Here is a 14,277-nt window from a genome sequence, read left to right as displayed (position 1 = left end):
ATGTTGGTAGGAGGCCTCCGCCCCTCCTCATCTCTGTCTCCACCACTGTTTTAAGTGGGAGGGAACTGCCCCAGGGTGTGTAACCAGGAGATAAGGATCTTAGAGCGCTTTCTTGGAGATTAGCTAAAACTCTGTCATCCTTAATCATGCCTCAGTGCTTACCACAGTACCTGGCATAAGTAAATATTTGAATCATTTTTTAGAAGTGAATGATTGAATGGATATGGAGATAGATGCTTGTATAAATGAATAAACAGTATGTTCAGTGGCCACTTAGGAGATTTTAAATGGGAGAAATTAGGAAATTTGCTTTCAACCCTCTCAATTCTAGTAGAAGAAATGGAAAATTTGTAAAAATGTATAAATTACCAAAACTACCTAAGAAGTTTGAGAAAATCTGATCCAATATACAGCCATTTTAAAAATTGAATGAAGAATTCAAGGAGAATTTCCATAAAATATAATTTCCAGTCTGAGACAATTTTATTGGCATGTTGTATGAAATCTTAAAGGAAATGATAACTTCTGTGTTATACAGAATATTCCAGAAAACAGAAAAGCTTTATAAGCTAGCTATTTGAGGAGACAAGTATAATATTGTTACTAAAAGCCAATGGAGAAGGCTTAAGAAAGAAAAATTATGACAATTTCACTAATGAACACAGAAGCAAAAACATAAATAAAAAACTAGAACAGACTTCCAGTTTCCAATTCTATATATAAGGAATTTGGAAGTTATCACTACATCCTAATGACAAGTAAAAGGCAAAACAGACTGAAAAATCAGCAACTCTTTTGGATCTGTAAGAGAGGTGAGGACACGCAGCAAACTGCTGCCCTCGAGGTTGAAAAGACAGGTAAATAAAGGGAGTAAGCCCACTCTTGACTTTTATTCTACATATACTGGAAGTCCTAGCTAGTACAATTAAGCAAGAAAAAAATAAAAGGCATACAAAATGGAAAAGAAGTAAAACTATCACTGCTTGCAGGTGACATGATACTACAGATATAGAAAACCCTACAGACCCCACCGAAAACTGAAGACTAAAGTCTTCAGCTGGGGTCATAATCCCAGGGTCCTGAGATCCTAGCTCCACATGGGCTCCTGGCTCAGTGAAGAATCTGCTTCTTCCTTTCCCTCTTCCTCTGTCTCTCCCCCTTGCTTGTACTCTCTCTCTCTCTGTCAAAAAAATGAGTAAGATCTTTAAAAAAACAAAAATCAGTTATGTTGCTGTATGCTAATAATGAACTATCTGAGAGAAATTAAGAAAACAATCCCATTTTAAAGAAAAAAATTAAGAAAATCTCATTTTAAAGTGGTATATATACAAAATGGAATATTATTAACCATAAAAAAATGAAATCTTGCCATTTGCAATGACATGGATGGAATTAGAGAGTTTATGCTAAATGAAATTAAGTCAGTCAGAGAAAGATGAATACCATAAGATCTCACCCATCTCTTGCCACGGACCTACGTTAGTCAGAAGCAACATGAAGAAAGACTCGGAGTCTCCCTGAATTTTAATCTGGGGGGCAGGGGAACTGAGACTCGGACTTGGAATCAAATCGGACTTGGACTCAACTCTGAGGCTTTGTCTACTTCAGTTTTTATTAGGAGAGCTAATGTGTTGGCTATAGGAATGATTAACTTAGGGAAGCAGAGAAAAACATGTTTGCTCCAAAAGGTAAGAGAATAGGCTATTGACTCAAGGAGCAGGGAGCAGAAGAGCTGTATCTGGAGAACAATGTGGTCAAGAATCAGTGTGCGGAATCAGGACCCCCTGTATCCCCAGTGTGCTGAGGACTATGAGATGCAGTTCTCAGGTAGGCTCCTCAACTGATTCCCCACAATCTGTGGAATTTAAGGAACAAAGCAAATGAGCAAAAGGGGGAAAAAAGAGAGAGAGAGAGAGAGAGAGAGAGCAAGCCATAAAACAGACTCTTAACTATAGAGAACACACTGATGGTTACCAAAGGGGAGATGGTAGGAGGATGAGTTAATAGATGATGGGGATTAAGGAGGGCACTTGTGATGAGCAATGGGTGTTATATATATAATGTTGAATCACTATATATTGTACACCTGAAACTAATATGACACTGTATGTTAACTAACTGGAATTTAAATAAAAACTTCTAAAAGATAAAAATATATTTAAAAGTGAAAGAAAGAAACAATCCCACTTATAGTTGCATCAAAAAAAAAAAAAAAAAAACACCTAGGAAGACATTTAACCAAGGAAGTGAAGATCTATACACCAAAAACTATAATACATTGATGAAAGAAATTGAAGAAGACTTTAAGAAAATGAAAGATATAGGGCACCTGGGTGGCTCAGTTAAGCATCTACCTGGGAACCTGCTTCTCCCTCTCCCTCTGCCCTTACCACCACTCATGTGTGTTCTCTCTCCCTCTCCCTCTCTCTCTCTCTATCTCTCCAGCTTGCTCTCTCTCAAATGAATAAATAAAAATCTTTTAAAAAATGGAAAGATATATTCATGTTTGTGGATTGGAAGAATTAATATTTTAAAAATGTACCCATACTACCAAGCAATTTACAGATTCAGTGCAATTCCTATCAAAATTCCAATGGCATTTTTTATAGTAATAGAAAAACAAATCCTAAAATTTGTATAGAACCACAAAAACAACTGAAGAGCCAAAACAATCCCGAGAAAGAAAAACAAAGCTGGAAGCTTCACACATCCTGATTTTAAACTATATTACAAGGCTATAGCAGTCAAAACAGTATGGTATTGGGATGCCTGAGTGGCTGAGTCGTTGGGAGGCTGCCTTTGGCTCAGGGCATGATCCCTGAGTCCTGGAATCTAGTCCCCATTTGGGCTTCCCAGGAGAGCCTGCTTCTCCCTCTGTCTATGTCCCTGCCTCTCTTTGTGGTGTCTTTCATGAATAAATACATAAAATCTTTAAAAAACCAAAACAGTATGGTATTGGCATAACAACAGACACATAGATCAATGGAACAAAATAGAGAGCTCAGAAATAAACCCACGTTTAGATGGCCAATTAATCTGTGACAGAGGAGCCAAGAATATACAGTGGGGGAAAGACAGGGTCTTCAATAAATGCTGCTGGGGAAACTGGACAACACATGCAGAATAATGAAACTGGACCCCTATCGTATATTGCACACAAAAATTAACTCAAATTGGGTTAATCATTTGAATGCAAGACCTGAAACCATAAAGCTCCTAGAAGAAAACATAGAGGGTAAGCTCCTTGACATTGGTCTTGGCAATGATTTTTTGGATTTGACAGCAAAAAAGGAGCAATAAAAACAAAAATAAATAAGCAGGACTACATCAAGCTGAAAAGCTTCTGCACAGCAAAAAAAAAAAATCATTAACATGGGCAAGCCGGTTGGCTCAGCGGTTTAGCGCAGCCTTTGGCCCAGGGCGTGCCCAGGGCATATCCTGGAGACCGAGATCTAGTCCCACATCGGGCTCCCTGCATGGAGCCTGCTTCTCCTTCTGCCTGTGTCTCTTCCTCTCTGTCTCTGTCTCTGTCTCTGTCTGTGTCTCTCATGAATAAATTTAAAAAATCTTTAAAAAATAAAAAAAGAAAAAAAATAAAAATAAAAATAAAATAAAATAAGAAAAAAAGAAAATCATTAACACAATGAAAAGCCAATCTACTAAAATGGGAAAACATATTTGCAAATCATATATCTGGTTAGTTAACTGATAAGGGGTAAATATCCAAAATATATAAAGAACTCCTACAAGTCAATAGCAAAATCAAACATATAATCCAATTTAAAAATGGGCAAAGGAACTGAACAGATGTTTTTCCAAAGGAGACATACAAATGACCGACAGGTACATGAAAAAGTGTTCAACATCACTAATCATCAGAGAAATATAAATAAAAACCATGATGAGATATTACCTCACACCTCTTCCAAAGGCTATCAGCAAAAAGACAAGATTGTAAGTAAGAATATTGTTGTTGGGAATTACATTTGTGGGGCCACTATGGAAAAGGATACAGAAGTTCCTTAAAAATTAAAAACAGAACTACTATGAGATCCAACAATTCTACTTCTGGGTGTGTATTAATGTAAGAAAGATGTTATGGCTTGAAGCCAACAGCCAAGAAAGAATTCTTGAGACATCCGTAGTACAAAAAGGTGGTTTTATTAAAGCACGGGAACAGGAACTGTGGGCAGAAAGAGTTGCCCCGGGGTCATGAAGAGTGGTCCCTTATATACTTTCAAGTTAAGAGGGGTTAGGGAGAGCATAAGCCTCCCAGGTATTTTGGAAGCAAGGTTTCCAGGACCTTGAGGAGGGGATAGCTATTGTTAGGAAAGAATAATTTATTACCATCTAATAAAACCTTAGTCAGGAGACCCTCCAGATGTCTAACGGTGGGCCATATGCTTGGAGAATGATTGCCAACATGTATCTTTGAGGGGGAAGGGTTAGAGATAATGGAAGTTTCCAAAGGAATTTTTATATGTTCAAGTAGACTTACAGGATCCTCGGCATTGGGCTAAGATTGCCTGTTGCCCTTAGCAAAGTATTAACATCAAAGCAGTTGAGTTCCTAGAGGAAATAGGTCACTGCCTATTTCAAAGACCTTGTCAATGGGCTATCTGTAATAAGGAAATTTAATTTTTCTTTTGCTTTTGTTTCCCACATCATGTATATCTGTGTTATTTGATTTTAATATGTATCTCATTTTCATCCTGTTGCTAGCACAGAGTTCTAAAACCCCTGGCATTTTCTACATCATTAGGGCAACAAAGGTGTCTTTTGTTATGTTAACAGTGAGGGCACCAAGACTGTGGGCTGCTTGCCAGGACTGTTCAGTCCCAGCTCTCTGACCTTCAGGGAGTAAACAAGGAATCAATTGCCAATGGACAATGATTTAATCAATTATGCCTACGTAGTCATGCCTAGCTATGGAGACTTCTCTGCATAACAACCCAAAATAAGAGGATCTGGAATGCTCGCTTCTGGATTGGTGATCACGCAGAGATTTGGTGTGAGTGATGCAGTTCGAAAAGCATGGAAATTCCATGCCCTTTTTCTAAGCATCTCTTCCATCTGGCTGTGTCTGAGTTACATCCTTTTAATCTAGTAAGTAAAATGTTTCTCTAAGTAATGTGAGGTGTTCTAGCAAATTAAAACCAAGGAGGAAGCATCATGGAAACCTCTGATTTATAGACAGTGAGGAGTACAGGTAATGACCTGTACCTGTGACCAGTGTCTGAAGCAGGGGCAACCATTGAGAAGACAAGCAATTCTTTGCTGGATGAACTCTTAACCTATGGGATCTGATTCTATCTCTAGGTAGTGTCAGAATTCAGCTGAATGATAGGACACTAGACTGACATACAGGGCATTGCTTATTGGTGTGGGGAAATACCCTGCACACATGCACTGGAATTTGGTGATTAGAACCACCTTTTACTATTCAAAGGAAATTAAAAGCGATGTTGAAGAGATATCTATACTCCCATGTTCACTGCAGCACTCATCACAACAGCAATATATGGAAACAATCTAGGTGTTCCTTAACAGATGAAGGGAAAATGAAGATGTGGTATATATTTTCAATGCAATATTACTCAGCCAAAAGAAAGAAGGCAATGCTGCCATTTGTGACAACATATGTAGACCTTCAGGGCTTTATGCTAAGTGAAAAAAGCCAGAGAAAGACAAAGGCTGCATGGTATCAATCACTTCTATGAGGAATTGGTGGTGGGTGGAGAAGTGAAACTCATCAAAATAGAGTAGAAAAGTGGTTACCAGACCCTGGAAAGTGAGGTAAATCAAGAGTTTGGTAAAAAGGTACAAACTTTCAACTGTAAGATGAATAAGGTCTGAGGATCTCATGTACAACATGAAGACTGTGGTTGATAACACTGGATTGTATAACTGAAATATCCTACGAGAGTAGAACTTAAATGTTCACACACACAAGATAAATAAAGAATATGATGGATGAGGCACATGGGTGGCTCAGTCACTTAAGCATCCAACTCTTGATTTTGACTCAGGTCCTGATTTCAGGGTCATGAGAGCGAGCTCCCCACTCAATAGAGTCTGCTGGAGATTCTTTCCCTCTCCCTATGCTTCTTCCCCAGCTTGTGTGTGTGCACACACGCTGTCTCCCCCCCACACCCAAATAAATAAATAAATAAATAAATAAATAAATAAATAAATAAATAAATAATGGATGTATTAATGAACCAGATGGAGAAAATCACCCACAGTATACACTATAAATATCTTACAATTTTATGTTAATTATACCTCTTATGGTCTATGCCTGACCTGCTCTACTTGCCCAAAGCACATTTCCTGCAGAACTTCCTGAAAAGTGTAGAAATTGCAGAAGAATAGGCCTCAGTATCCAACAGTTTTAAGGAAACAAAAGAATGTAAGAAGAGCCACTAGCAGACCAGGAGATCACCCAGTCCTATCAGAGACTGCTAAAACTCCCAGTGCTGATCAAAAGTAAAGACTGCCCAAAGCACTTTCTCAAGTCACCTTTGCAAGACCTAACCCTCTTTGAGCCTAAGACACACTAGATCAACTCAAGCCAAAGAATTGATGATGCAGACCCCTACTGGCCCTATGACTTCGACCTGGACTCTGTCACCTTAAGAGAACTTTTGCCCCAGCTCCATGCTGAATCCCCCTTGCTAAAGCTCCATCATGAATACATATGCACTCTTGGGTTAAAACTTCCCAGTTTTGTTGTGGAGGAGACATTGCAATGGGAAATATCCCTGGTGTTCTCCTTTAGTTGTTGCATATAAAACCTTTCCTTTTCCTATTCTTTGACTTGGTTGTGTCTTTGGCTTGATGCCAACCCCTGCCATCCCCTACAAAGAGACAAACCCAATTCCAGGTAACAATATGAGTCTGACATGTTTTTTGTTTTTTTTTTCCCAACACCACCAAGCACCCCTATAATTATTATTGGATACTGACTAGACGTCCTACAAATTTAATTAAAATCTGACTCTATCTACCTGGAGACAGTGTCAATCCCACCGGTTAAGGAGTCAGTCCCACAAGATGCCCCAATTCAGATACCAATCCCAAGTCCAGGGTGTTACCTGTGCTTCTTCCTGAATTGGAGGTTCACACCACTGCCTCCTCAGATGCAACAAATTTACTAAAGTAGCTCACAGAATTCTACTTACCAAGTTATTGATAACAGGTTATTGACTTGACTGAGTTATTATTATAAAGGATATAATAAAAGATGAACAGTGAAATATTTATATAAATAAATAAGAATGTTTATATAATACAAATATTATATCATAATATTTATGATATTTATGAGTTTGAAGAATGGCTGGGCATGCATATTAGAGTGAATGAGTAGGAAAGTGTAATGAAGCAATGGAGAGTAGCATTGAAAGTCCTAGGTGATTGATTAGATATGGGGCGGGATGGCAGTGGGGTGAGGGTAAGGGTGGGGAAGGGGCCAGGGAACAGGGCAAGGCACCCATGGAACAGCAAAGTGGAGATGTGCCATAGGCTACATGGCTCTAACTCTTGTAAGGAACTAAAGATGTATTTTGAGAAGTATCAGCTTATAGAGTGCATGTAGAGCCATTGTAGTACACAAGAGTGCTTAGGAAAAAACATGTAGAGTTTGAAGAAAGAGAGTTCCAAGGCACACAGTTTTGTTTTTAATGCAGATAGAAATGTAATGGCTTGAAAATTGGAATGTGTTCTCAGGAAGGTGCCAACCCATCTCCTGATTCTGGGGTTGAAGAATGTGCTGATTCTACTTGAAATAGTCACATCATTAGGGAGAGCCAGTTGAAGTTAAAGCAGGAAAGTCTGGCTAGGTGGGTTGTTAAACATGGAGACATGAGTTACAAAGAGTGGAGTTGAAGTACTCAAGGGAGACAGACTGCACATTTAAGTCATTAAAATGGAAGGACAGAGGGTATGTACATCCTGGAAGGTACCAGATAGAGAATTGGAGGGCTCATGTCTGGGGCCATAAACTGGGATAGCAAGAATGAGAGACAGTGGGTTTAGATGGCCAAATGGTTTCCAAGTAAATTAACCATCCCCCATAGTCCAAAAGATCCCACTGTAAGTGAAAAAATGGATGAGAAGGAATGATTAATTAAGAAATTAAAAGATTGAAATGGGCGAGGCTCTCAGAATTTAGCTCCATCTCAGAGATGGATCCACTGCTGGACCTCAATCTCTCTGAAAAAAGCAGCTGTGCCTACTGTCCAGGTGGTTAGGAGCATGCAAGCCTCTGACTCTCTGATTCTGGGGTTCTTAAGGAATGGTCTTAGCATAGGTCTTGGCATCCTGAAGCTTACTCCTCAGTAGAGGGCCCCACCACAGCTCTCGGGACTCTGCAATAATGACTGAATAAATCTTGTTTCATTTTCTTTCACCATCATTCCTAATCCATTTTTCACAATGTTTACAGCATTAACTTTGTAAACTCAAAATCTGATTGTGGCAATGTCTTGTCATTGGAAACTTGTGTGCGTGTGCATGTGTGTGTCTGTACTCCTTTATTTTGTCAGATACTTGCTTTCAAGGCTAGTGGAATTGATCTAAACCTGGCCGAGTAGATATTCTTTTCCATTTAAGTTAACCATATTCAGTATTTGCTTTTTTGCAGCCAAGAACACTGATTGATAGAGTCCAAAACCCTTGTAGTCTACATCTCCTACTTTTCCCTATAGCATCCTGGGATCCAGCCATATGTAACTACCTAAATTTTCCAATGTTTCATGTCACATGTTCATGCCATGTACATGATGTGTATTATAACTAGAATCACACTACGATCATCGTTTCCACCTTCAAACCTCCCACTTATTCTTTAATACACATTACAAGTATCTTCTTTTGTGAAGCTTCTCCTGACCTACCTCCTCAAGAACTGATCCTACCCTGTGCTGTGCCCCAGTGTATCCCCTACAAAACCTCCAATATGGTAATTAGGAGAGAATTACAAGTATGGTTTATAAATGGTCTCTCCTTCTGTTAGCAGTATTTCCTGATTAAGCACAGTTACACAGTAATATAGAAAAATCACCCAATAAAGGTTTATTAAGTAAATTACTGGATTTCCTTTTAATAAGAGTGGACAATACACGGTACCACTTTACTGTATTTTTAAATGTGAACAGAAATGGTCAATTATTGTTATTACATTATCAATATTTCAAAGCACTGAGTTGAATCAAGAATGAACGTGAGTGCAGTCAGAAATCACATAAGCCTAAAAATCCATTTGATGAGAGATGTCCAGAATGTAGCCTCACTTGGACCTCCAGTGCCGTCAGTCAGTCTTGTGTGGGTTTCTAACCAACTCTGCCTTCCATTTCCATGAGCATTTCTAACCTTACTATTTTCCCAAACCTCTTGCACTGAACCAAGACCAGCTCTCCTGCACAGAATGTCTAAGGAAAGGCAGAGAAGCAGTAAGAAATAAAGTGATAACTAGGTTAGTAACTATAGCAAATGAAGAAATTCCTCTAATGGTGTTAGGTTGGACCCTTTAATATTGATATGCAACTCCCACTTCAATACCCCAAACCCTACCCTACCCGCCCCTAAAATAATTACTAAAAGATATTTTACTTTTACTGCTTATTTCCCAGTGGAAAGTGAGGATGGATGGGACCTCATTTAACCAAACTAAATCATTCTGTGACATGCAGCTGTATTCCCTCTTTCTGGATGCCTTCCTAGAATGAATTTACTTTTGAATTGTCCCTCTGGCTTTGTACTTCTTACTGCATAATAAAACACCCCAGGGAATTTCCGGAAAGCAGGGAACATTCGGCGGTCAATCAAACGGAAGAGAAATAAACATACAGACGGGATATCGCTCAACTTAAAAGGAATGATAACGGCAGATCACATTCTGGAATAATGAGAAAGGACTAAAAAGTCTTACCTGGTAATTTCAGAGCAGAGGCTGAACTAGTTCAGGATGGGAATAAAAGGCTGGTGTGGAGATGCCGGGGATTGAACCCGGGGCCTCATACATGCGAAGCATGCGCTCTACCACTGAGCTACATCCCCCGCCGCGGGGAGCCGTCGAGCAGCGCTCCTGCCTGTCCCGTGAAAAGTGCGGAATTATTTGGTGCTATTTCGTCTCCCGCCTCCGCGCGGCGGCGCCCGAGGGACAGTAGCCTGCAGCCTCGCCGGGGGGCGTCCACGCAGCTTCAGCACGTGCGGAGGCTGCGCGTTTTCAATCCCACTGGCGGGTCCAGCACCAGGCAGGGAAGATGCAGGGATCTTCGAGCATCCCTTGAAGAATGTCCTCCCAGCCCAAAGCTCACGGCAAGGCCTCCCCGAACTCCTTGCCGCCAAGTCGGCCGAAAGGTTGAATGAATCTTGGGAGCTGTCGCCCTCCGCTTCATCCAGTTCCAAGGAAAACCCGCCCAGAGAGACGGAAGCACGCAGACCCTGCGCCGATCGCGATCCCTGCGCCCGCGCGGACGTCGGCCACCTGCCACCGGAGCGGCGACCTGGGAGCCTCGGCTTCCCGAGGAACCTTCCGTCCAAGACGCCCGCGACATCCTGCTGCCCTCTCCTGGATCCGCGTGACAGCCCCTCTGCTCGCGTCCCGCCCAGCGCCCCCACCGAGGCAGCGCGGAGGGAAGCCCGCACCCGCTCCCCGGGGCACCGCCCCCAGGCGGCGCAGAGAGGAGCCCGCTCCCGCCTACCTGAGCATGCTCGTCCTGAGCCGCCTCGGACGACACGGGGGGAAGCCCTCACCTGCCCACCTGAGGCCCCCCCCCAAAAAAAAACCAGCACGGAGGGACTCAATAAGAAAATAAACAATTGGTCTGGGATCCCTGGGTGGCGCAGCGGTTTAGCGCCTGCCTTTGGCCCAGGGCGTGATCCTGGAGATCCGGGATCGAATCCCACGTCGGGCTCCCGGTGCATGGAGCCTGCTTCTCCCTCTGCCTGTGTCTCTGCCTCTCTCTCTCTCTGTGTGACTATCATAAATAAATAAAAATTTAAATTAAAAAAAAAAAAAGAAAAATATCTGAGGTTCACAGTGATGGGCAAATAAATACTAACCAGTACTGTAAAAAGTGTCTTATGTGCTAAAAAAAAAAAACAAAAAAAAAAAACAATTGGTCTAAAAAACAGACACGATTCCTTAACAGACACTCACCAAAAAAGATGCACAGATGCCAAAGAAGTTTATGAAAAGATGCTCTACGTCGAAAGTCATCAGTGTAGGTCTTCGTCTTTCTGTGTATCTTTGATTTCTTTCCTTCCTTTCCTTTTCTTTCTTTCTTTCTTTCTTTCTTTCTTTCTTTCTTTCTTTCTTTCTTTCTTTCATTAAATCAGGTAGTACTTCCAATGATATTGAGGAGTGGTGAAGGGGACATCCTTGCTTTAATTCTGATCTTAGCCGAAACTTTCAGTTTCTCACTATTAGCTTTAGCTGTTTGTGGATACATATTCTTTTTTTTTTTTTTTTTTTTAAGATTTTATTTACTCCTTCATGATAGACACACACACACACACACACACACAGAGAGAGAGAGAGAGAGAGAGAGGCAGAGACACTGGCAGAGGGAGAAGCAGGCCTCCAGCAAGGAGCCAGATGTGGGACCCCATCCCCATCGCAGGATCAGGCCCTGAACCAAAGGCAGATGCTCAACCACTAAGCCACCCAGGCGTCCCTAGATACATATTCTTTATCAAACTGAGGACATTCCCTTCTATTCTGAGTTTTTTTTTTTTTTTTTTTTACCACAAATGACAGTTGGATTTTGTCAAATGCTTTTCTGAAGCTATCAATATGGTCTTGTTGATGGAAGAACAGGGCTAGCTGAGGACAAAGCACCAGCCCAGGGCAGCACATTGTCAAGTCTTTGAAACAGGCAGTGACATTCCTCTACAGACTCAATTGCCTTGATGTTAATACTTTGCTAAGGGCAGAAGGCAATCTTAGCCCGACCCCCAGGAGCCTGTGAGTCTACTTTAACATATAAAAATTCCTTTAGAAATTTCCTTTATCTCTAAACCCCCAAGACACGTGTTGACAATCATCCTCCAAGCACATGGCCCACCGATACACATCTGAAAGGTCTCATGACTCAGATTTTATTAGACAGTAATAAGTGACCTTTTCCCAACAACAGCCAGCCCCCTCAAGGTCCTGGAAACCTTGTTTCCAAAATTCCTTAGAGAGTACACTATTGAGACGCCTAGGTAGCTCAGCGGTTGAGTGTCTCCTTCGGCTCAGGGCCTGATCCCAGACTTCTGGGATGGAGTCCCACATCAGGCTCCTTGCGTGGAGCCTGCTTCTCCTCCCTCTGCCTGTGTCTCTGCCTCTTTTTCTGTGCCTCTCATGAATAAATAAATAAAATTTTTATTTAAAAAAAAAGTACACTGTCCCCAAACCCCTCTCAACTCCCAGATATATAATTGACCACCCCTCATAGGCCTGGGGCAGCAGCTCTTCCTGCCCACCGGTCCTGTCCCTGTGCTTTAATAAAACCACCATTTGCATCAAAGACATCTCAAGAATTCTTTCTTGGTCGTTGGCTCTGGACCTCACCCTACCAAACCTCACCTATATTCCAAAAGTTCATCAACATGACTTCTCTTTAGCCTTTTGATATGATGGATCACATTAACTGATTTTCAAATGTTGAACTAGATTTCCATGCCTGCAGCAAACCCCCCCTTAGGCACAGTATTAAATTCTTTATTATACATTGTTGGATTTTATTTGCTATTTTTTGAGGATTTTTGCATTGATGTTCACAGAGATATTGATGTTTAGTCTCCTTTTTTGGGAATGTCTTTGATTTTGGTGTTAGAATAAAGCTGGCCTCATAAAACAAGTAAGTATTTCTGATGCTTCTATCTATTAGAAGAGATTGTTGAAAATTGGTATAATTTCTCCCTTAAATGCTTGGTACAGGGGATCCCTGGGTGGCTCAGCGGTTTAGTGCCTGCCTTTGGCTCATGGTGTGATCCTGGACTCTCAGGATCAAGTCCCACATCGGGCTCCCTGCATGGAGCCTGCTTCTCCCTCTGCCCATGTCTCTGCCTCTCTGTGTCTCTCATGAATAAATAAATAAAATCTTTAAAAAATAAATAAAAATTTAAAAATGCTTGGTACATCTGGTCTCAGTGTCTTCTGTTTTGGAAGTTATTGCTTATTGATTCAATTTCTTTAACATATATAGGTTTATTCAGATTTTCTACTTATTTCTGTGTGAATTGATTAGTGTAATTTTTCTTTTTATTGTAGAACATCTTAACACATATGAGAACAAAAAGGATATTATAATGAATTTCCACATAGTCAATATTTAGTTTTATTGATTACCAACTCATAACCAATTTGCCTTATAATCAGAGTTCCTTTGACATGCAGTTCTGTTCTTATGAATGAGTTCAGGCATCTTTTCATGCATTTCATATAATTAAAGACCCACTTGTATTTCTCTTCTGTGAACCATCTTTTAATATTCTTTGCCAAATTTTCTGCTACATTTTTGACATTTTTCTAACTGATTTGTAGGTTGTTTTTTATGTATTGGAGCACAGTAATTGGTATTTTCCTAAATATGTCCCTTCTCCATTTCTGGGTACATGTTATGAACATATTTTTCTGCCCCCTTGACATTAGGTGCAACCATTTTTTCCCCACCCAAAATGAGTAACTCAATGCATGCGGCTTCTCGCTTGAACTTTAAAGGCATGTGCATAATTCTTCAGAGCTCACTTTCCCTCCAAAACAGCAACTGACAATATTCTAGGTAGGGGCTAAGATATGCTACCACAAAATATGTCACTTTGGCAAAAAGATTATTTTGAGTTGGGAGCAAATGAGAGTCAACAGATGCACAAAGAAACTTTCTCAGAACTTCCTTTCTCTAAGTAAAAGAGAAAACTTCTGAGAAATGAGGACTGCCACAAATTCCATCTCCTAGGTAGTTTTATGGCCATGAAAAAGTAGAAGGCTGGTGCTGAGATGGATTTGCACAATCAAGCCTTACTCTGTTGGTTTCCCCTAGATATTTGCCTTCCTGAAGCTCACTGCCCTTGACAGTCCAAAACCCTTTTTGTTTTGTCACTTCTCTACAAATGTGTAGTTCTCTTTTTAAAAAGATTTTATTTATTTATTAATGAGAGACACAGAGAGAGAGAGAGAGAGGCAGAGACATAGGCTGAGGGAGAAACAGGCTCCCTCTGGGGAGCCTGATGCAAGACTTGATTCCCACGACCTGAGTCAAAGGCAGACACTCAACCGCTGAG

At 40.8% G+C, this 14,277-nt stretch overlaps 1 non-coding gene across 1 annotated transcript; it reads right to left on the bottom strand.

Moving 5' to 3' along the window:
• Nucleotides 1-9,990: 9,990 nt before the first annotated feature.
• On the bottom strand, nucleotides 9,991-10,062 carry TRNAA-CGC. Its single transcript has one exon. It is a non-coding gene; the product is annotated as a tRNA-Ala (tRNA).
• Nucleotides 10,063-14,277: the final 4,215 nt, after the last annotated feature.

This window comes from Vulpes lagopus, chromosome 10, assembly GCF_018345385.1.
Source record: "Vulpes lagopus strain Blue_001 chromosome 10, ASM1834538v1, whole genome shotgun sequence".
NCBI lineage: Eukaryota > Metazoa > Chordata > Mammalia > Carnivora > Canidae > Vulpes > Vulpes lagopus.
Note: the sequence above shows the minus strand (reverse complement) of the source record. Positions and strands in the feature narration are given on the sequence as shown.